Here is a 21,541-nt window from a genome sequence, read left to right on the forward strand (position 1 = left end):
GTAAACACATGAATTTGCAAGAATTAAAGAGAGATCTAACTACAAAGGCAACAGGTCCACCATAGAAAACCAAATCAATCATGAAACAACAAAGAACTTACCAATTGCATTGAAGGAGAAATGTAGATCTACAAAAGAGAATTCACAAACTACAAACAAAGGAATTACATTAGAAGAAGAATTCTACAACTACAATAGAGGAGAGGAACGAAAATTGGAAGAGGGAAGAAGAAGAAATAGATCTAGATCTAAGAACTAACCTGATCCTAATTCTAGAGAGAAGAGAGAGCTTCTCTCTCAAGAAACTAACTAAAAGCTCAACTAAAACTAATTGGTAACTAACACATTCAATACTTGTGTTTCCCCTTCAGTCCTTGGGTTAAATAGCATTAAAAATGAGTTGGATTGGACCCATAAGGCTTCTAAAATCACTGGCCACGAGTTTCTCTTTAAAAATCACGTGTGGACATCGATGCGTACGCGTACAGTGCGTGTACGCGTCCCTATACATGTAGCACTATAGCAAATTTTATATCATTGCGAAGCCCCAAATGTTAGCTTTCCAACCCAACTGGAACCGCATCATTTGGACATCTGTAGCTCAAGTTATGGTCGTTTAAGTGCGAAGAGGTCGGGCTTGACAGCTTTTCGGTTTCTTCATTTCTTCATGAGTTCTCCAACTTTACATGCTTTTTCTTCATTCCCTTGATCCAATCTTTGCCTCCTAATCTAAAATCACTTAAAAAACATGTCAAGGCATCTAATGGAATCAAAGGTAAATTAAATTTAGCTATTTTAAGATCTGAAAAGCATGTTTTCACTCTTAAGCACAATTAAAGGAGAATATACAAAACCATGCTATTTCATTGAATAAATGTGGGTAAAATGTGATAAAATCCCCAAAAATCAATACAAGATAAACCCTAAAAATGGGGTTTATCACTCTTCAGAGGAAGAATACTCATCAGAGCTCATGAATGGCAGAAGTAAATCCAATGGAATCTCTATGGTCTCAGTGTGAGCCTCTGATTCCCATGGTTCCTCATTAGGGAACTCATTGGAGGCCAGTGGATGTCCATTGAGGTCTTCCTCAGTGGCGATCACTGCTTCTTTCTCCTCTCCAAATTCGGCCATGTTGATGGCCTTACACTCTCCTTTTGGATTCTCTTCTGTATTGCTTGGAAGAGTATTAGGAGGGAGTTCAGTAACTTTCTTACTCAGCTGACCCGCTTGTGCCTCCAAGTTTCTAATGAAGGACCTTGTTTCAGTCATGAAACTTTGAGTGGTTTTGATTAGATCAGAGACCATGGTTGCTAAGTTAGAGTGGCTCTGTTTAGAACTCTCTGTCTGTTGCTAAGAAGATGATGGAAAAGGCTTGCCATTGCTAAACCTGTTTCTTCCAACATTATTGTTGTTGAAACCTTGTTGAGGTCTTTGTTGATCCTTCCATGAGAGATTTGGATGATTTCTCCATGAAGGATTATAGGTGTTTCCATAGGGTTCTCCCATGTAATTCACCTCTTCCATTGATAGGTTCTTAGGATCATAAGCTTCTTCTTCAGATGAAGCGTCCTTAGTACTGCCTGGTGCAGCTTGTATTCTAGACAGACTTTGAGAAATCATATTGACTTGCTGAGTCAATATTTTGTTTTGAGCCAATATGGCATTCAGAGTATCAATCTTAAGAACTCATTTCTTCTGATTCGTCCCATTGTTCCCAGGATTCCTTTCAGAAGTGTACATGAATTGGTTATTTGCAACCATTTCAATGAGTTCTTGAGCTTCTGCAGGCATCTTCTTCAGATGAAGAGATCCTCCAGCAGAGCTATCCAATGACATCTTGGACAGTTCAGACAGACCATCATAGAAGATACCTATGATGCTCCATTCAGAAAGCATGTCAGAAGGACACTTTCTGATCAGTTGTTTGTATCTTTCCCAAGCTTCATAGAGGGATTCACCTTCCTTCTGTCTGAAGGTTCGGACTTCCACTCTAAGCTTACTTAATTTTTGAGGTGGAAAGAACTTTGCCAAGAAGGCATTGACTAGCTTTTCCCAAGAGTTCAGGCTTTCTTTAGGTTGTGAGTCCAACCATATCCTAGCTCTGTCTCTTACAGCAAAAGGGAATAGCATAAGTCTGTAGACTTCAGGGTCAACCCCATTGGTCTTGATAGTGTCACAGATTTGCACGAATTCAGCTAAAAACTGATGAGGATCTTCCAATGGAAGTCCATGGGACTTGCAATTCTATTGCATTAGAGAAACTAATTGAGGCTTAAGCTCAAAGTTGTTTGCTCCAATGGCAGGGATAGAGATGTGGTGCACGAAATCACAATCACACTTTTGTAATTCCGCACAACTAACCAGCAAGTGCATTGGGTCGTCCAAGTAATACCTTACGTGAGTAAGGGTCGATCCCACGGAGATTGTCGGCTTGAAGCAAGCTATGGTTATCTTGTAATTCTTAGTCAGGATATCAATAATTCTCAGATTTAATTGTAAAAAGTAAAAGAACATGAAATAAATACTTGTTTTGCAGTAATGGAGAATAGGTTGAGGTTTTGGAGATGCTCTATCTTCTGAATCTCTACTTTCCTACTGTCTTCTTCTTCATGCACGCAACGCTCCTTCCATGGCAAGCTGTATGTAGGGTTTCACCGTTGTCAATGGCTACCTCCCATCCTCTCAGTGAAAATGTTCAACGCGCTCTGTCACAGCACGGCTATTCATCTGTCGGTTCTCGATCATGTCAGAATAGAATCCAGTGATTCTTTTGCGTCTATCACTAACGCCCCACAATCGCGAGTTTGAAGATTGTCACAGTCATTCAATCCCTGAATCCTACTCAGAATACCACAGACAAGGTTTAGACCTTCCGGATTCTCAAAAATGGCCGCCAGTATATTCTAGCTTATACCACGAAGATTCTGGCTAAAGAATCCAAGAGATATCCACTCAATCTAAAGTAGAACGGCGGTGGTTGTCAGGCACACGTTCATAGGTGAGAATGATGATGAGTGTCACGGATCATCACATTCATCAAGTTGAGGAGCAAGTGATATCTTAGAATGGAAACAAGCGTGTTTGAATGAAAAATAGTAGTAATTACATTAATCCATCAAGACACAACAGAGCTCCTCACCCTCAACCATGGGGTTTAGAGACTCATGTCGTAAAAGGTACAATATGAAACGTGTAAAGTGTCATGAGATCCAGATACAATATCAAAAGATCCTATTTATAGTGAACTAGTAACCTAGGATATACAGAAATGAGTAAATGACGTAAAAATCCACTTCCAGGGTCCACTTGGTGTGTGCTTGGGCTGAGCATTGAAACTTTCATGTGTAAAGACTTTTCCTGGAGTTAAACGCCAGCTTTTGTGCCAGTTTGGGCGTTTAACTCCAACTTTTGTGCCAGTTCCGGCGTTAAATGCCGGGAATTCTGAAGCTGATTTGCAACGCAGGTTTGGACCATCAAATCTCGGGCAAAGTATAGACTATTATACATTGCTGGAAAGCTCAGGATATCTACTTTCCAACGCGATTGAGAGCGCGCCAATTGGGCTTCTGTAGCTCTAGAAAATTCACTTTGAGTGCAAGAAGGTCAGAATCCAACAGCATCTACAGTCATTTTTTCAGCCTCTGAATCAAATTTTTGCTCAGGTCCCTCAATTTCAACCAGAAAATACCTGAAATCACAGAAAAACACACAAACTCATAGTAAAGTCCAGAAAGGTGAATTTTAAATAAAAATTCATAAAAACATACTAAAAACTAACTAAAATGTACTAAAAACATACTAAAAACAGTGCCAAAAAGCGTATAAATTATCCGCTCATCAGTGGCCCAGAAAGCTTTATGCTCAAGCTCTACAAGGAGGTGACAAGATTTGCCATACAGCTGCTGAAAAGGGGATTTTCCAATGGGAGTTTTGAATGCTGTCCTGTATGCCCAGAGTGCAGCTTCTAGCTTTTTGGCCCAATCTTTTCTAGTGGCTCCCACAGTCTTCTCCAAAATCCTCTTCAATTCTCTATTTGCAAGCTCAGCCTGGCCATTGGTCTGAGGGTGGTATGGTGTGGCTACTTTATGAATCACTCCATATTTGTGAAGGAGTTTCTCCATCTGCTTGTTACAAAAATGACCGCCACCATCACTGACAAGTCCCTTAGGTACTCCATATCTAGTAAAAATGTGCTTCTTTAGAAATTTAAGAACAATTTGTGCATTACATGTGGTTGTGGCTATTTCTTCCACCCACTTTGAGACATACTCCACCGCTACCAAAATATATTTGAAAGAGTAAGAGGGAGGGAAGGGCCCCATGAAATCAATACCCCAAAGATCAAATAGCTCCACTTCAAGAATGAAATTTTGAGGCATCTCATTCCTTTTTGTCAATCCTCCAGCTCTTTCGCATTAATTACATTGGTGGATAAACTCTCTGGCATCCTTGAAGATGGTTGTCCAATAAAATCCACTCTGCAGTATTTTGGCAGCTGTTCTCTCTGGTCCAAAGTGTCCCCCATAGGCTAAACCATGACAATGCCACAATATATCTTTCATTTCATTTTCCGGGACACACCTCCTAATCATTCCATCAGAGCATCTCTTGAATAAAAAAGGTTCACCCCACAAGAACTTCCTTGCTTCATTGAGTAGCTTTTTCACTTGCTGCTTGGAAAATTCTTGAGGTATCTTCCTTCCCACATTGTAGTTTGCTATGTCAGCAAACCAAGGTGCTTGCTGAACTTGAAAAAGGTGCTCATAAGGGAAATTCTCATTCACTTGCTGTGGTCTATCCTGATTGGCTTCTTGTGGAACTCTTGATAAATGATCTGCTACTTGATTCTCACTCCCCTTCCTATCTCTTACTTCAATATCGAATTCTTGTAGCAACAGCACCCACCTAATAAGCCTTGGCTTTAAATCCTGTTTGGACATTAGATACTTGAGAGCAGCATGGTCAGTATATACTATAACCTTTGAACCAATCAAGTATTGTCTAAACTTATCAAATGCATATACAATTTCCAAAAGCTCTTTGTCAGTGGTGGTATAATTTTTCTGTGTTTCATTTAACACTTTGCTAGCATAATATATGACATGGTACAACTTGTCTTTCTTTTGCCCCAACACAGCACCAATAGCAAGGTCACTTGCATCACACATAAGTTCAAAAGGTAGTTTCCAATCAGGGGGTGTGATAATTGGTGCTGTAATGAGTTTTCTCTTTAAAGCTTCAAAGGCATGTTTGCAGTTGTCATCAAAGATGAAAGGGCTATCAATCATTAGCAAATTACTCAATGGTTTTCCTATTTTTGAAAAATCTTTGATGAACCTCCTGTAAAAGCCAGCATGCCCAAGAAAACTCCTTACTGCTTTCACATTAATAGGTATATAAAGTTTTTCAATAATTTATATTTTAGCTTTATCAACTTCTATACCTTTGCATGACACTTTATGCCTAAGAACTATCCCTTCAGGAATCATAAAATGGCATTTCTTCCAATTCAATACCAGGTTAGTTTCTTGGCATCTTTTCAAAACAAGAGTTAAATGATGCAAGAAAGTGTTAAATGAATTGCCAAAGACAGAAAAATCATCCATGAAGACTTCTAAAAATTTTTCCACCATATCAGAAAAAATTGAAAGCATACACCTTTGAAAGGTGGCTGGGGCATTGCATAGCCCAAAGGGCATCCTCCTGTAGGCGAAAACTCCAAATGGACATGTGAAGGAAGTCTTTTCTTGATCCTTAGGATCCACCACTATTTGATTGTACCCAGAATACCCATCCAAGAAGCAATAATAGGCATGGCCGGCCAATCTTTCCAGCATCTAATCAATGAATAGGAGAGGAAACTGATCTTTCCTTGTAGCATCATTTAATCTTCTATAATCTATGCACATCCTCCATCAAGTCACTGTCCTAGTGGGGATCAACTCATTCTTCTCATTGGTGATGACTGTTGATGAGCGGATAATTTATACGCTTTTTGGCATTGTTTTTAGTATGTTTTTAATATGTTTTAGATAGTTTTTATTATATCTTTATTAGTTTTTATTTAAAATTCACTTTTCTGGACTTTACTATGAGTTTGTGTGTTTTTCTATGATTTCAGGTATTTTCTGGCTAAAATTGAGGGACCTGAGCAAAAATCTGATTCAGAGGCTAAAAAGGACTGCAGATGCTGTTGGATTCTGACCTCCCTATACTCGAAGTGAATTTTCTGGAGCTACAGAAACCCAATTGGTGCGCTCTCAATTGCGTTGGAAAGTAGACATCCTGAGCTTTCTAGTAATATATAATAGTTTATACTTTGCCCGAGATTTGATGGCCCAAACCGGCATTCCAAATCAGCTCAAGACTTCCCAGCGTTAAACGCCGGAACTGGCACAAAAGTGGGAGTTAAACGCCCAAACTAGCACAAAAGCTGGCGTTTAACTCCACGAAAAGTCTCTACACATGAAAGCTTCAATGCTCAGCCCAAGAACACACCTAGTGGGCCCGGAAGTGGATTTTTACGTCATATACTCATTTTTGTAAACCCTAAGCTACTAGTTCTCTATAAATAGGACATTTTGCTATTATTTTTTTATCTTTGATCAGTCCTATGCTATCTTAGATCAGATCATGGTCCTTCCGGTTCCCTCTCTGGGGCCGAAGCCAATGATTACCATTATCACTTATGTATTTTCAATGGTGGAGTTTCTACACACCACAGATTAAGCTGTGGAGCTCTGTTGTACCTCGAGTATTAATGCAATTACTACTATTTTCCATTCAATTCAGCTTATTCTTGTTCTAAGATATTCATTCGCACCTAAGAACATGATGAATGTGATGATTATGTGACGCTCATCATCATTCTCACTTATGAACGCGTGCCTGACAACCACCTCCGTTCTACATGCAAACAAGGCTTGAATGTATATCTCTTGGATTCCTTAATCAGAATCTTCGTGGTATAAGCTAGAATCTATTGGCGGCCATTCTTGAGAATCCGGAAAGTCTAAACCTTGTCTGTGGTATTCTGAGTAGGATTCAGGGATTGAATGACTATGACGATCTTCAAACTCGTGATTGTGGGGCGTTAGTGACAGACGCAAAAGAATCACTGGATTCTATTCCGACTTGATCGAGAACCGACAGATGAATAGTCGTGCTGTGACAGAGCGCGTTGAACATTTTCACTGAGAGGACGGGACTGTAGCCATTGACAACGGTGATGCCCATACAGCTTTCCATGGAAAGGAGTAAGAAGGATTGGATGAAGACAGTAGGAAAGCAGAGAGACGGAAGGGACAAAGTATCTCCATACGCTTATATGAAATTCTCACCAATGAATTACATAAGTATCTCTATCTTTATTTTATGTTTTATTTATCTTTTAATCATTAATCCTCCATAACCATTTGAATCTTCCTGACTGAGATTTACAAGATGACCATAGCTTGCTTCATACCAACAATCTCCGTGGGATCGACCCTTACTCGCGTAAGGTTTATTACTTGGACGACCCAGTGCACTTGCTGGTTAGTTGTGCGAAGTTGTGATAAAGAGTTGAGATTGCAATTGAGCATACCATGTTGATGGCGCCATTGATGATCACAATTTCGTGCACCATTTTTTTGCGCCTTTGCCAGGGATTGTTCGAGTTTGGACAACTGACGGTTCATCTTGTTGCTTAGATTAGGTATTTTTCTTCAGAATTTTTAAGAATGGATTCTAGAGTTTCAAGGTGATGTTTTCATCATCACCAAAGCTGATTGATTCTCATCAATTTAGCTCTTGAATGTAATGTCCTACTGAAGCTTGGCTAGCCATGTCTAATCTTTTTAGATTGTAGCTTTAGACTAACATTGCATGATTCCTGGAATTCTCATTAAAAATTTTGAATCTCTTTATTTTCTTTTCCATATAATTTTCAAAAAATCACAAAAAAATGTTTTTTATAAAATCATAAAAATCAAAAATATTTTATGTTTCTTGTTTGAGTCTAGTGTCTAATTTTAAGTTTGGTGTCCATTGCATGTTTTTAGTCTTCTAATTTTCGAAAATTACATGCATTATGTTCTTCATTTGATCTTCAAGTTGTTCTTGATGATTTCATTGCTCTGATCTTTAAATTCTCTGGTCTTGAGTGTTTTGTTGTTTCTCATATGCATTCTCAATTTGTTAGTGTCAATAGTATACAAACTTCTATGTTTGGTGTCTTGCATGCATTGTTTATTTGATCTTAGTTGCATTTTGATTATTCCTCATCATTAAAAATTCAAAAAAAAAATTTTAATTTGTGTCTTTTCAAGTCAATAATACAGAGAATTGAAGATTCAGAACATACAGCAGAGGAATTACACAGAAAAAGCTGGGCGTTCAAAATGCCCAGTGAGGAAGGAAAACTGGCATTTAAACGCCAGCCAGGGTACCTGGCTAGGAGTTTAACGCCCAAAAGGGTAGCATTTTGGGTGTTAAACGCCAGAATGGATACCATTCTAGGCGTTTAACGCCAGGATGATACAAGAGGGAAGATTTTGTTTTTAATTCAAATTTTTTCAAGTTTTCATAATTTTTCAAAATCAAATCTTTTTCAAATCATATCTTTTCAATAATATCTTTTCAAAATCAATTTCTTTCCATTTTTCAAAAATACTTGCTAACAATTAATGATTTGATTCAACATTTCAAGTATGTTGCCTTTTCTGTTGAGAAAGGTTTAATGTCTGAATCATATCTTTTAAATTTCTTGTTAGCCAAGTCATTAATTTTGAAAATCAAATCTTTTTAAAATTTTTTTCAATCATATTTTTTTAATCACATCTTTTTCAAAATAGTTTTCAATCATATCTTTTTGATTTTTAATTTCAAAAATCTTTTTCAAAAATCACTTTATTTCTTTCCCAACTTTAATTTTCAAAAATCATTCTTCAGTTTTTCAAAATCTTTTAATTTATTTTCGAAAATTCTTCCCCTCTTCTCACATCCTTTTATTTAAGGACTAAGACTCCTCATCAAGATGCAATTCGAACTCTATCTCTCTTGATAAGTTCGAATTCTTCTACCTCCTCCTTCTATTCTTCTTTTCCTCTGACACCTCAAGGAATCTCTATCCTGTGACATAGAGGATTCTATACTTTCTTGTTCTCTTCTCTTTCATATGAGCAGGAGCAAAGATAAAAGCATTCTTATTGAGGCTGACCCTGAACCTGAAAGGACCTTGAAGCGAAAGCTAAGAGAAGCTAAAGCACTACTCTCTGTAGAGGACCTAACAGAAATCTTCAACCAAGAAGAAGACATGGCAGCCGAAAACAACAACAATACCAACAATGCAAGGAAGGTGCTGGGTGACTTTATTGCACCTACTCCCAACTTCTATGGGAGAAGCATCTCTATCCCTACCATTGGAGCAAACAACTTTGAGCTTAAGCCTCAATTAGTTTCTCTAATGCAACAGAATTGCAAGTTCCATGGACTTCCATTGGAAGATCCTCATCAGTTTTTAGCTGAATTCTTGCAAATCTGTGACACTGTCAAGACCAATGGGGTTGACCCTGAGGTCTACAGACTTATGCTATTCCCTTTTGCTGTAAGAGACAAAGCTAGGATATGGTTGGATTCACAACCTAAGGAAAGCTTGAACTCTTGGGAAAAGCTAGTCAATGCCTTCTTGGCAAAGTTCTTTCCACCTCAAAAATTGAGTAAGCTTAGAGTGGAAGTCCAAACCTTCAGACAGAAGGAAGGTGAATCCCTCTATGAAGCTTGGGAAAGATACAAACAATTGATCAGAAAGTGTCCTTCTGACATGCTTTCTGAATGGAGCATCACAGGTATCTTCTATGATAGTCTGTCTGAACTGTCCAAGATGTCATTGGACAGCTCTGCTGGAGGATCTCTTCATCTGAAGAAGACGCCTGCAGAAGCTCAAGAACTCATTGAAATGGTTGCAAATAACCAATTCATGTACACTTCTAAAAGGAATCCTGTGAACAATGGGACGAATCAGAAGAAATGAGTTCTTGAGATTGATACTCTGAATGCCATATTGGCTCAGAACAAAATATTGACTCAGTAAGTCAATATGATTTCTCAAAGTCTGTCTGGAATGCAAGCTGCACCAGGCAGTACTAAGGACTCTTCATCTGAAGAAGAAGCTTATGATCCTGAGAACCCATCAATGGAAGAGGTGAATTACATGGGAGAACCCTATGGAAACACCTATAATCCTTCATGGAGAAATCATCCAAATCTCTCATGGAAGGATCAACAGAGACCTCAACAAGGTTTCAACAACAATAATGGAGGAAGAAACAGGTTTAGCAATGGCAAGCCTTTTCCATCATCTTCTCAGCAACAGACAGAGAATTCTAAGCAGAGCCACTCTGACTTAGCAACCAGGGTCTCTGATCTAATCAAAACCACTCAAAGTTTCATGACTGAAACAAGGTCCTCCATTAGAAACTTGGAGGCACAATTGGGTCAGCTGAGTAAGAAAGTTACTGAACTCCCTCATAGTACTCTTCCAAGCAATACAGAAGAGAATCCAAAAGGAGAGTGTAAGGCCATCAACATGGCCAAATTTGGAGAGGAGGAAGAGGTAGTGAGCGCTACTGAGGAAGACCTCAATGGACGTCCACTGGCCTCCAATGAGTTCCCTAATGAGGAACCATGGGAATCTAAGGCTCACACTGAGACCATAGAGATTTTATTGGATTTACTTCTGCCATTCATGAGCTCTGATGAGTATTCTTCCTCTGAAGAGGACGAAGATGTCACTGAAGAGCAAGTTGCTAAGTACCTTGGAGCAATCATGAAGCTAAATGACAAGTTATTTGGTAATGAGACTTGGGAGGATGAACCCCCTTTGCTCACCAAAGAACTGGATGACTTGACTAGGCAGAGATTACCTCAAAAGAGACAGGACCCTGGGAAGTTCTCAATACCTTGTACATTAGGCACCATGACCTTCGAGAAGACTCTGTGTGACCTAGGGTCAAGTATAAACCTCATGCCTCTCTTTGTAATGGAGAAGCTAGGGATCTTTGAGGTATAAGCTGCAAGAATCTCACTAGAGATGGAAGACAATTCAAGAAAACAAGCATATGGACTTGTAGAGGATGTTCTGGTAAAGATTGAAGACCATTACATCCCTGCTGATTTCATAGTCCTAGAGACTGGGAAGTGCATGGATGAATCCATCATCCTTGGAAGACCCTTCTTAGCCATAGCAAAGGCTGTGATTGATGTTGACAGAGGAGAATTGATCATTCAAGTGAATGAAGAATCCTTTGTGTTTAAGACTCAAGGATATCCCTCTGTAATCATAGAGAGGAAGCATGAAGAGCTTCTCTCAAAATAGAGTCAAATAGAGCCCCCACAGTCAAACTCTAAGTTTGATGTTGGGAGGCCACAACCAAATTCTAAGTTTGGTGTTGAACCCCCACATTCAAACTCTAAATTTGGTGTTGGAAGGTTCCAACATTGCTCTGAACATCTGTGAGGCTCCATGAGAGCCCACTGTCAAGCTACTGACATTAAAGAAGCGCTTGTTGGGAGGCAACCCAATGTTATATTTATCTAGTTTCCATTGTTACTTTATGTTTTCTATAGGTTGATGATCATGAGAAGTCACAAAAATAATTGAAAAAGCAAAAACAGAATGAAAAACAGAAAGAAAATAGCACACCCTGGAGGAAAAGCTTGCTGGCGTTTAAACGCCAGTAAGGGCAGCAAGTGGGGGTTTAACGCCCAGTCTGGCATCATTCTGGGCGTTTAACGCCAGAAAAGGGCACCAAACTGGCGTTTAACGCCAGAAAGGGGCACCAGACTGGCGTTTAATGCCAGAAAAGGGTACCAGACTGGCGTTTAACGCCAGGATTGGCAGAAAGGGCATTTTGCACGCCACTTGGTGCAGGGATGAGCTATCCTTGACACCTCAGGATCTGTGGACCCCATAGGATCCCCACCTACCCCACCACTCTCTCTCTTCTTCACCCATTCACCAATCACCTCAATACCTCCTCCCCAAAAACCCCTCACCTATCAAATCCCACCATTCTCTTCACCACTCACATCCATCCTTCATAAAACCCCACCTACCCCACCATCCAAATTCAAACCACTTTCCCTCCCACACCCACCCATAATGGCCGAAACATACCCCCCTCTCCACTCCTATATAAACCCATCTTCACTCCTTCATTTTCACACAACCTAAACACTACTTCTCCCCCTTGGCCGAAACACAAAGCCCCCCTCCATCTCCTCTATTTCTTCTTCTTCTACTCTCTTCTTTCTTCTTTTGCACGAGGACGAGCAAACCTTCTAAGTTTGGTGTGGTAAAAGCGTTACTTTTTGTTTTTCCATAACCATTTATGGCACCTAAGGCCGAAGAAACCTCTAGAAAGAGGAAAGGGAAGGCAAAAGCTTTCACCTCCGAGTCATGGGAGATGGAGAGATTCATCTCAAGGGTGCATCAAGACCACTTCTATGAAGTTGTGGCCATGAAGAAGGTGATCCCCGAGGTCCCTTTCAAACTCAAAAAGAGTAAATATCCGGAGATCCGACATGAGATCCGAAGAAGAGGTTGGGAAGTTCTTACCAACCCCATTCAACAAGTTGGAATCTTAATGGTTCAAGAGTTCTATGCCAATGCATGGATCACCAAGAACCATGATCAAAGTGTGAACCCAGACCCAAAGAATTGGCTTACAATGGTTCGGGGGAAATGCTTAGATTTTAGTCCGGAAAATGTAAGGTTGGCGTTCAACTTGCCCATGATGCAAGAAGATGAACACCCCTACACTAGAAGGGTCAACTTTTATCAAAGGTTGGACCAAGTCCTCATAGACATTTGTGAAGAGGGCGCTCAATAGAAGAGAGATTCAAGAGGAATGCCGTTTCAACTGAGAAGGCATAACCTCAAGCCTGTGGCTAGGGGATGGTTGGAGTTTATCCAACGCTCAATCATTCCCACTAGCAACCGGTCCGAAGCTACTATAGACCGTGCTATCATGATTCATAGCATCATGATTGGAGAGGAAGTAGAAGTTCATGAGGTTATATCCCAAGAACTTTATAAGGTGGCAGACAAGTCCTCTACCTTGGCAAGGTTATCCTTCCCTCATCTCATTTGTCACCTCTGTAATTCAGTTGGAATTAACATAGAGGGAGACATCCTCATTGATGAGGACAAGCCCATCACTAAGAAGAGGATGGAGCAAATAAGAGATCCCACTCATGGACGTGAGGAGATTCCTCATCATGAAATCCCTGAGATGCCTCAAGGGATTCACTTTCCTCCACAAAACTATTGGGAGCAAATCAACACCTCCCTAGGAGAATTGAGTTCCAACATGGGACAACTAAGGGTAGAGCACCAAGAACATTCCATCCTCCTCCATGAAATTAGAGAAGATCAAAGAATCATGAGAGAGGAGCAACAAAGGCAAGGAAGAGACATTGAGGAGCTCAAGCACTCCATAAGATCTTCAAGAGGAAGAACAAGCCGCCATCACTAAGGTGGATCCGTTCTTTAATCCACTTGTTCTTTATTTTTCTGTTTTTTCGAAAATTATTGGTGGACGAAATTGTGATCAACAATGATGGCTCTTTGGCATGTGCATAAAAATTAACTCAGCACTTTCTTTCCACAACTCCGTTCAACTTAACCAGCAAGTGTACTGGGTCATCCAAGTAATACCTTACGTGAGTAAGGGTCGATCCCACAGAGATTGTTGGTATGAAGCAAGCTATGGTCACCTTGTAAATCTTAGTTAGGCAGATTAAATTGGTTTATGATGAGTTCGAAAATTAATAATAAACAGAAAATAAAATAGGATAGAAATACTTATGTAAATTAATGGTGGGAATTTCAGATAGACGTGTGGAGATGCTAGAATCCTCTCGAATCTCTACTTTCTTATTACATTCATCCAATCCTTCTTACTCCTTTCCATGGCAAGCTGTATGTAGGGCATCACCGTCTTCAATGGCTACTTTTCATCCTCTCGGGAAAATGGTCCTATGCGCTGTCACTGCATGGCTAATCGTCTGGAGGCATCACCCTTGTTGATGGCTACATCCCATCCTCTCAGTGAAAATGGTCCAAATGCTCTGTCACAGCACGGCTAATCATCTGTCGGTTCTCAATCAGGTTGGAATAGAATCCCTTGATTCTTTTGCGTCTGTCACTAACGCCCAGCCTTCAGGAGTTTGAAGCTCGTCACAGTCATTCAATACCAGAATCCTACTCGGAATACCACAGACAAGGTTAGACTTTTCGGATTCCCGGGATCCTACTCGGAATACCACAGACAAGGTTAGACTTTCCGGATCCCTATGAATGCCACCATCTATCTAGCTTATACCACAAAGATTCTGTTGGGGAATCTAAGAGATATGCGCCCGGCCTAAAGTAGAACGGAAGTGGTTGTCAGTCACGCGCGTTCATAGGTGAGAATGATGATGAGTGTCACGAATCATCACATTCATCAAGTTGAAGTGCAACGTATATCTTGGAATAAGAATAAAAGAGAATTGAATAAAAAGTAATAGTAATTGTATTGAAACTTGAGGTACAGCAGAGCTCCACACCCTTAATCTATGGTGTGCAGAAACTCCACCGTTGAAAATACATAAGTGAAAGGTTCAGGCATGGCCGAATGGCCAGCCCCTTGAATGATCAAAAGACCGAATGGTCAAGAGATAAGACGTCTAATACAATAGTAACTTATCCTATTTATACTAGACTAGCTACTAGGGTTTACATGAGTAAGTAATTGATGCATAAATCCACTTCCGGGGCCCACTTGGTGTATGCTTGGGCTGAGCATGATCTATCCACGAGCTAAGGCTTTTCTTGGAGTTGAACGCCGAGTTATAGCATGTTTCTGGCGTTCAACTCCGGGATATGACGTGTTTCTGGCGTTTAACTCCAGACAACAGCATGTACTTGGCGTTGAGCGCCACTTTACGTCATCAATTTCCGAATAAAGTATGGACTATTATATATTGCTGGAAAGCTCTGGATGTCTACTTTCCAATGCCGTTGAGAGTGCGCCATTTGAAGTTCTGTAGCTCCAGAAAATTCATTTTTAGTGCAGGGAGGTCAGATTCCAACAGCATCAGCAGTCCTTTTGTCAGCCTTTTTTCAGAGTTTTGCTCAAGTCCCTCAATTTCAGCCAGAAATTACCTAAAATCACAGAAAAACACACAAACTCATAGTAAAGTCCAGAAAAGTGAACATAATCCCTAAAAGTAGCTTGAACATAAAAACTAATGAAAACATCCCTAAAAGTAGCTTGAACTTATTAAAAACTACCTAAAAACAATGCCAAAAAGCGTATAAATTATCCGCTCATCACAACACCAAACTTAAATTGTTGCTTGTCCCCAAGCAACTGAAAATCAAATAGGATAAAAAGAAGAGAATATACTATAAATTCAGAATATCAATGAATATTAGTTCTAATTAGATGAGCGGGACTTGTAGCTTTTTGCTTCTGAACAGTTTTGGCATCTCACTTTTTCCCTTGAAGTTTAGAATGATTGGCTTCTCTAGGAACTTAGATTTTTGGATAGTGTTATTAACTTTCCTAGTTAAGCATGTTGATTCTTGAACACAACTACTTATGAGTCTTGGCCGTGGCCCTAAGCATTTTGTTTTCCAGTATTACCACCGGATACATAAATGCCACAGACACATGACTGGGTGAACCTTTTCAGATTGTGACTCAGCTTTGCTAGGGTCCCCAGTTAGTGGTGTCCAGAGCTCTTAAGCACACTCTTTTGCTTTGGATCCTTTTTACCCTTGCCTTTTGGTTTTAAGGGCTATTAGCTTTTTCTGCTTGCTTTTTTTCTTTTTCTTTCTATATTTTTTTCGCCATTTTTTTTTCGCAAGCTTTTGTTTTTCACTGCTTTTTCTTGCTTCAAGAATCAATTTCATGATTTTTCAGATCATCAATAACATTTCTCTTTGTTCATCATTCTTTCAAGAGCCAACAGTTTTAACATTCATAAACAACAAGATTAAAAATATGCACTGTTCAAGCATTCATTCAGAAAACAAAAAGTATTGTCACCACATCAATATAATTAAACTAAATTCAAGGATAAATTCGAAATTCATGTACTTCTTGTTCTTTTGAATTAAAACATTTTTCATTTAAGAGAGGTGAAGGATTAATGGATTTTATTCATAGCTTTAAGACATGGTTACTACATACTAATGATCATGAAGTAGAGACACAAAACATAGATAAACATAACATAGAAACCGAAAAACAGAAAGAAATAAGAACAAGGAATGAATCCACCTTAGTGGCGTCTTCTTCTTGAAGGACTGTGATGAGCGGATAATTTATACGCTTTTTGGCATTGTTTTTAGTATGTTTTTAGTAGTTTGAGTTGAGTTTTTAGTATAATTTTATTAGTTTTTAGTTAAAATTCACTTTTCTGGACTTTACTATGAGTTTGTGTGTTTTCTGTGATTTCAGGTATTTTCTGGCTGAAATTGAGGGACCTGAGCAAAAATCTGATTCAGAGACTCAAAAAGGGAGGCGAAAAAAAAACCGAAAAGAAAAAAAAAAAGAGAAGAAAAAAAAGAAGAAAAAAAGGAAAGAAAAAGAAAGAAATAAAGTTGTGATCCAAGGCAATAAGAGTGTGCTTAAGAACCCTGGACACCTCTAATTGGGGACTTTAGCAAAGCTGAGTCACAATCTGAAAAGGTTCACCCAATTATGTGTCTGTGGCATGTATGTATCCGGTGGTAATACTGGAAGACAGAGTGCTTTGGGCCACAGCCAAGACTCAATAAGTAGCTGTGTTCAAGAATCATCATACTTAACTAGGAGAATCAATAACACTATCTGAATTCTGAGTTCCTAAAGAAGCCAATCATTCTGAATTCCAAAGGATAGAGTGAGATGCCAAAACTATTCAGAGGCAAAAAGCTAAAAGCCCCGCTCATCTAATTAATACTGATCTTCATAGATGTTTTTGGAGTTCATTGCATATTCTCTTCTTTTTATCTTATTTGATCTTCAGTTGCTTGGGGACAAGCAACAATTTAAGTTTGGTGTTGTGATGAGCGGATAATTTGTACGCTTTTTGGCATTGTTTTTAGTATGTTTTTAGTGTGATCTAGTTAGTTTTTAGTATATTTTTATTATTTTTTAATTAAAATTCACTTTTCTGGACTTTACTATGAGTTTGTGTGTTTTTCTGTGATTTCAGGTATTTTCTGGCTGAAATTGAGGGATCTGAGCAAAAATCTGATCCAGAGACTCAAAAGGACTGCAGATGCTGTTGGATTCTGACCTCCCTGCACTCGAAGTGGATTTTCTGGAGCTACAGAAGCCCAATTGGCGCGCTCTCAACGGCGTTGGAAAGTAGACATCCTGGGCTTTCCAGAAATATATGATAGTCCATACTTTGCCCAAGATTTGATGGCCCAAACCGGCGTTCAAAGTCACCTACAGAAATTCCAGCGTTAAACGCCGGAACTGGCACCTAATTGGGAGTTAAACGCCCAAATTGGCATAAAAGCTGGCGTTTAACTCCAAGAATAGTCTCTACACGAAAATGCTTCATTGCTCAGCCCAAGCACACACCAAGTGGGCCCGGAAGTGGATTTTTATGTCATTTACTCATCTCTGTACACCCTAGGCTACTAGTTTTCTATATATAGGACCTTTTACTATTGTATTTTCATCTTGGTTCTTCTGGTTCCCTCTCTGGGGCCGAAACCAATGATCAACCTTGTTCTTATGTATTTTCAATGGTGGAGTTTCTACACACCATAGATTAAGGTGTGGAGCTCTGCTGTACCTCGAGTATTAATGCAATTACTATTGTTCTTCTATTCAATTCCGCTTGTTCTTTGTCCAAGATATCACTTGTTCTTCAACTTGATGAATGTGATGATCCGTGACACTCATCATCATTCTCACTCATGACAAAGTGACTGACAACCACTCTTGTCTACAAGCATACGAGGCTCTAGTGAATATCTCTTGGATTCTTTAACCGGAATCTTCGTGGTATAGGCGAGAACTGATGGCGGCATTCAAGAGAATCCGGAAGGTCTAAACCTTGTCTGTGGTATTCTGAGTAGGATTCAATGATTGAATGACTGTGACGTGCTTCAAACTCCTGAGGGCGGGGCGTTAGTGACAGACGCAAAAGAATCACTGGATTCTATTTCGGCCTGATTGAGAACCGACAGATGGATAGCCGTGCCGTGACAGGGTGCGTTGAACATTTCCAATGAGAGGATGGGAGGTAGCCACTGACAACGGTGAAACCCTTGCATAAGCTTGCCATGGAAAGGAGTAAGAAGGATTGGATGAAGACAGTAGGAAAGCAGAGAGACGGAAGGGAAGGCATCTTCATACGCTTATCTGAAGCTCTCACTAATGATATACATAAGTATCTCTATCTTTATCTTTATGTTTTATTCATCATCTATACCCATTTGAGTCTGCCTGACTAAGATTTACAAGGTGACCATAGCTTGCTTCATACCAACAATCTCCGTGGGATCGACCCTTACTCACGTAAGGTATTACTTGGACGACCCAGTGCACTTGCTGGTTAGTTGTGCGAAGTTGTAGTGATCACAATTTCGTGCACCAAAGGACCAACAATGTCCTTAAGCTCTTCTATGTCCCTTCCTTGCCTTTGTTTCTCCTCCCTCATTGCTCTTTGGTCTTCTCTTATTTCATGGAGAATGATGGAGTGCTCATGATGTTCCACCCTTAATTGTTCCACATTGTGGCTCAAATCTTCTAAGGAAGTGTTGAGTTGTTCCCAATAGTTGTTGGGAGGAAAGTGCATCCCTTGAGGCATCTCAGGGATTTCTTGATGATGAGCTTCCTCATGCATCTCTTGAGAACCGTGGAGGGTCTCTCTTGCTTGCTCCATCCTCTTCTTGGTGATGGGCTTATCCTCTTCAATGGAGATGTCTCCTTCTATGATAACTCCAACTGAGTAACATAGATGGCAAATAAGGTGAGGAAAAGCTAGCCTTGCCATGGTGGAGGACTTTTCGGCTATTTTGTAGAATTCATTGGAGATGACTTCATGAACTTCTACTTCCTCTCCAATCATGATGCTATGAATCATGATGGCCCGATCCACAGTAACTTCAGATCGGTTGCTAGTGGGAATGATGGAGCGTTGAATGAACTCCAACCATCCTCTAGCCACAGGCTTGAGGTCCAGTCTTCTTAGTTGGACCGGCTTGCTTTTGGAGTCTCTCTTCCATTGAGCTCCTTCCACACATATGTCCATAAGGACTTGGTCCAACCTTTGATTAAAGTTGACCCTTCTAGTGTAGGGGCGTACATCTTCTTGCATCATGGGCAAGTGGAACGCCAATCTCACATTCTCCGGGCTAAAATCTAAGTATTTCCCCCGAACTATTGTGAGATAATTCTTTGGACTCAGGTTCATACTTTGATCATGGTTCCTAGTGATCCATGCATTGGCATAGAACTCTTGAACCATTAAGATTCCGACTTGTTGCATGGGGTTGGTTAGGACTTTCCAACCTCTTCTTCGGATCTCATGTCGGATCTCCGGATACTCATTTTTTTTTAGCTTGAAAGGGACCTCAGGGATCACCTTCTTCTTTGCCACAACATCATAGAAGTGGTCTTGGTGGCTTTTGGAGATGAATCTTTCCATCTCCCATGACTCGGAGATGGAAGCTTTTGTCTTCCCTTTTCCTTTTCTAGAGGATTTTCCGGCCTTAGGTGCCATTGATGGTAATGGAAAAACAAAAAGCTTATGCTTTTACCACACCAAACTTAAAATATTGCTCGCCCTCGAGCAAGAGAAGAAAGAAGAGAAGAAGAAGAAAAAGAAAAAATTGAGGAGAAGGGAGAGATGGTGTTTCGGCCAAGGTATAGAAGAGGGGGTTGTGTTGTGTGAAAATGAAGTGGAATGGAGGGGTATATATAGGGAAAGGGGAGAGGGTAGATTCGGCCATTTTAGGGTGGGTTTAGGTGGGAAAGATTTTTGAATTTTGGAGGTAGGTGGGGTTTATGGGAAAGAGTGGTAGGATGTGAGTGGTGAAGAGGTGATGGGGAAGAGAGATTGAGGTGATTGGTGAAGGGTTTTAGGAAATGTGACATGGGGAAGAGTGTTAATAGGATTAGGAGGTAAGGTGAGAATATGTTAGGTGGGGATCCTGTGGGGTCCACAGATCCTGAGGTGACCCTGTGGGGTCCACAGATCCTGAGGTGACCCTGTGGGGTCCACAGGTCCTGAGGTGTCAAGGAATTCCATCCCTGCACCAAATAGGCATGTAAAATGCCTTTGCATACCATTCTGGCATTTAAACGCCGAGGTGATGCACGTTCTGGGCGTTCAACGCCCATGTAAAGCATGTTCTGGGCGTTCAACGCCCATATGCAGCATGTTTCTGGTGTTGAACGCCAGTTCCATGCTTGTTACTGGCGTTCAGCGCCAGCTTTTCTCAAGGCACATTCCTGGCGTTCAAACGCCAGAATGTTGCTTGTTTCTGGCATTCAGCGCCAGATTCATGCTCTGTTCTGGCGTTGAACGCCAGCCAGATGCTCCTTACTGGCGTTGAACGCCAGTCTGTGCTTCCTCCAGGGTGTGATTTTTCTGCTGCTATTTTTGATTCTGTTTTTAATTTTTATATTTTTTTCGTGACTCCACATGATCATGTACCTAATAAAACACAAAATAAAATAAAATAAAATAAAATAAAAATTTGATAAATAAAATTGGGTTGCCTCCCAACAAGCGCTTCTTTAATGTCAATAGCTTGACAGTGGGCTCTCATGGAGCCACAAGGTAATCAGGTCAATGTTGTATAGTCCCAAAACCAAACTTAGAGTTTGGATATGGGGTCTTAACACCAAACTTAGAGTTTGGTTGTGGCCTCCCAACACCAAACTTAGAGTTTGACTGTGGGGGGCTCTTCTTGACTCTGAACTGAGAGAAGCTCTTCATGCTTACTCTCTTTTTGTCACAGAGGGATGGCCATGTGCCTTAAACACAAGGTAGTCCCCATTCAATTGAAGGACTAATTCACCTCTGTTGACATCTATCACAGCTCCTGCTGTGGCTAGGAAAGGTCTTCCAAGGATGATGCAATCATCCTCTTCCTTCCTAGTTTCTAAGATTATGAAATCAGCAGGGATGTAAAGGCCTTCAACCTTTACTAACACGTCCTCTACTATTCCATAAGCTTGTCTCAATGACTTGTCTGCCAGTTGTAATGAGAACAATGCAGGTTGTACCTCAATGATCCCCAGCTTCTCCATTACAGAGAGTGGCATAAGATTTATCCCTGACCCTAGATCACATAGAGCTTTTTCAAAGGTCATGGTGCCTATGGTACAAGGTATTAAGAACTTGCCAGGATCTTGTCTCTTTTGAGGTAAAATTTGCTGAATCCAGGTATCTAGTTCATTAATGAGCAAGGGAGGTTCACTTTCCCAAGTCTCATTACCAAACAACTTGGCATTCAGTTTCATGATAGCTCCTAAATATTGAGCAACTTGCT

General features: G+C 40.2%; 1 non-coding gene across 1 annotated transcript; it reads right to left on the reverse strand.

The window, feature by feature from the left end:
* Positions 1–9,703: 9,703 nt before the first annotated feature.
* LOC130958731 (small nucleolar RNA R71) lies at positions 9,704–9,811 on the reverse strand. The gene has a single exon (XR_009077837.1). It is a non-coding gene; the product is annotated as a small nucleolar RNA R71 (small nucleolar RNA).
* Between the last annotated feature and the right edge of the window lie 11,730 nt (positions 9,812–21,541).

This window comes from Arachis stenosperma, chromosome 10, assembly GCF_014773155.1.
Source record: "Arachis stenosperma cultivar V10309 chromosome 10, arast.V10309.gnm1.PFL2, whole genome shotgun sequence".
Taxonomy (NCBI): domain Eukaryota; kingdom Viridiplantae; phylum Streptophyta; class Magnoliopsida; order Fabales; family Fabaceae; genus Arachis; species Arachis stenosperma.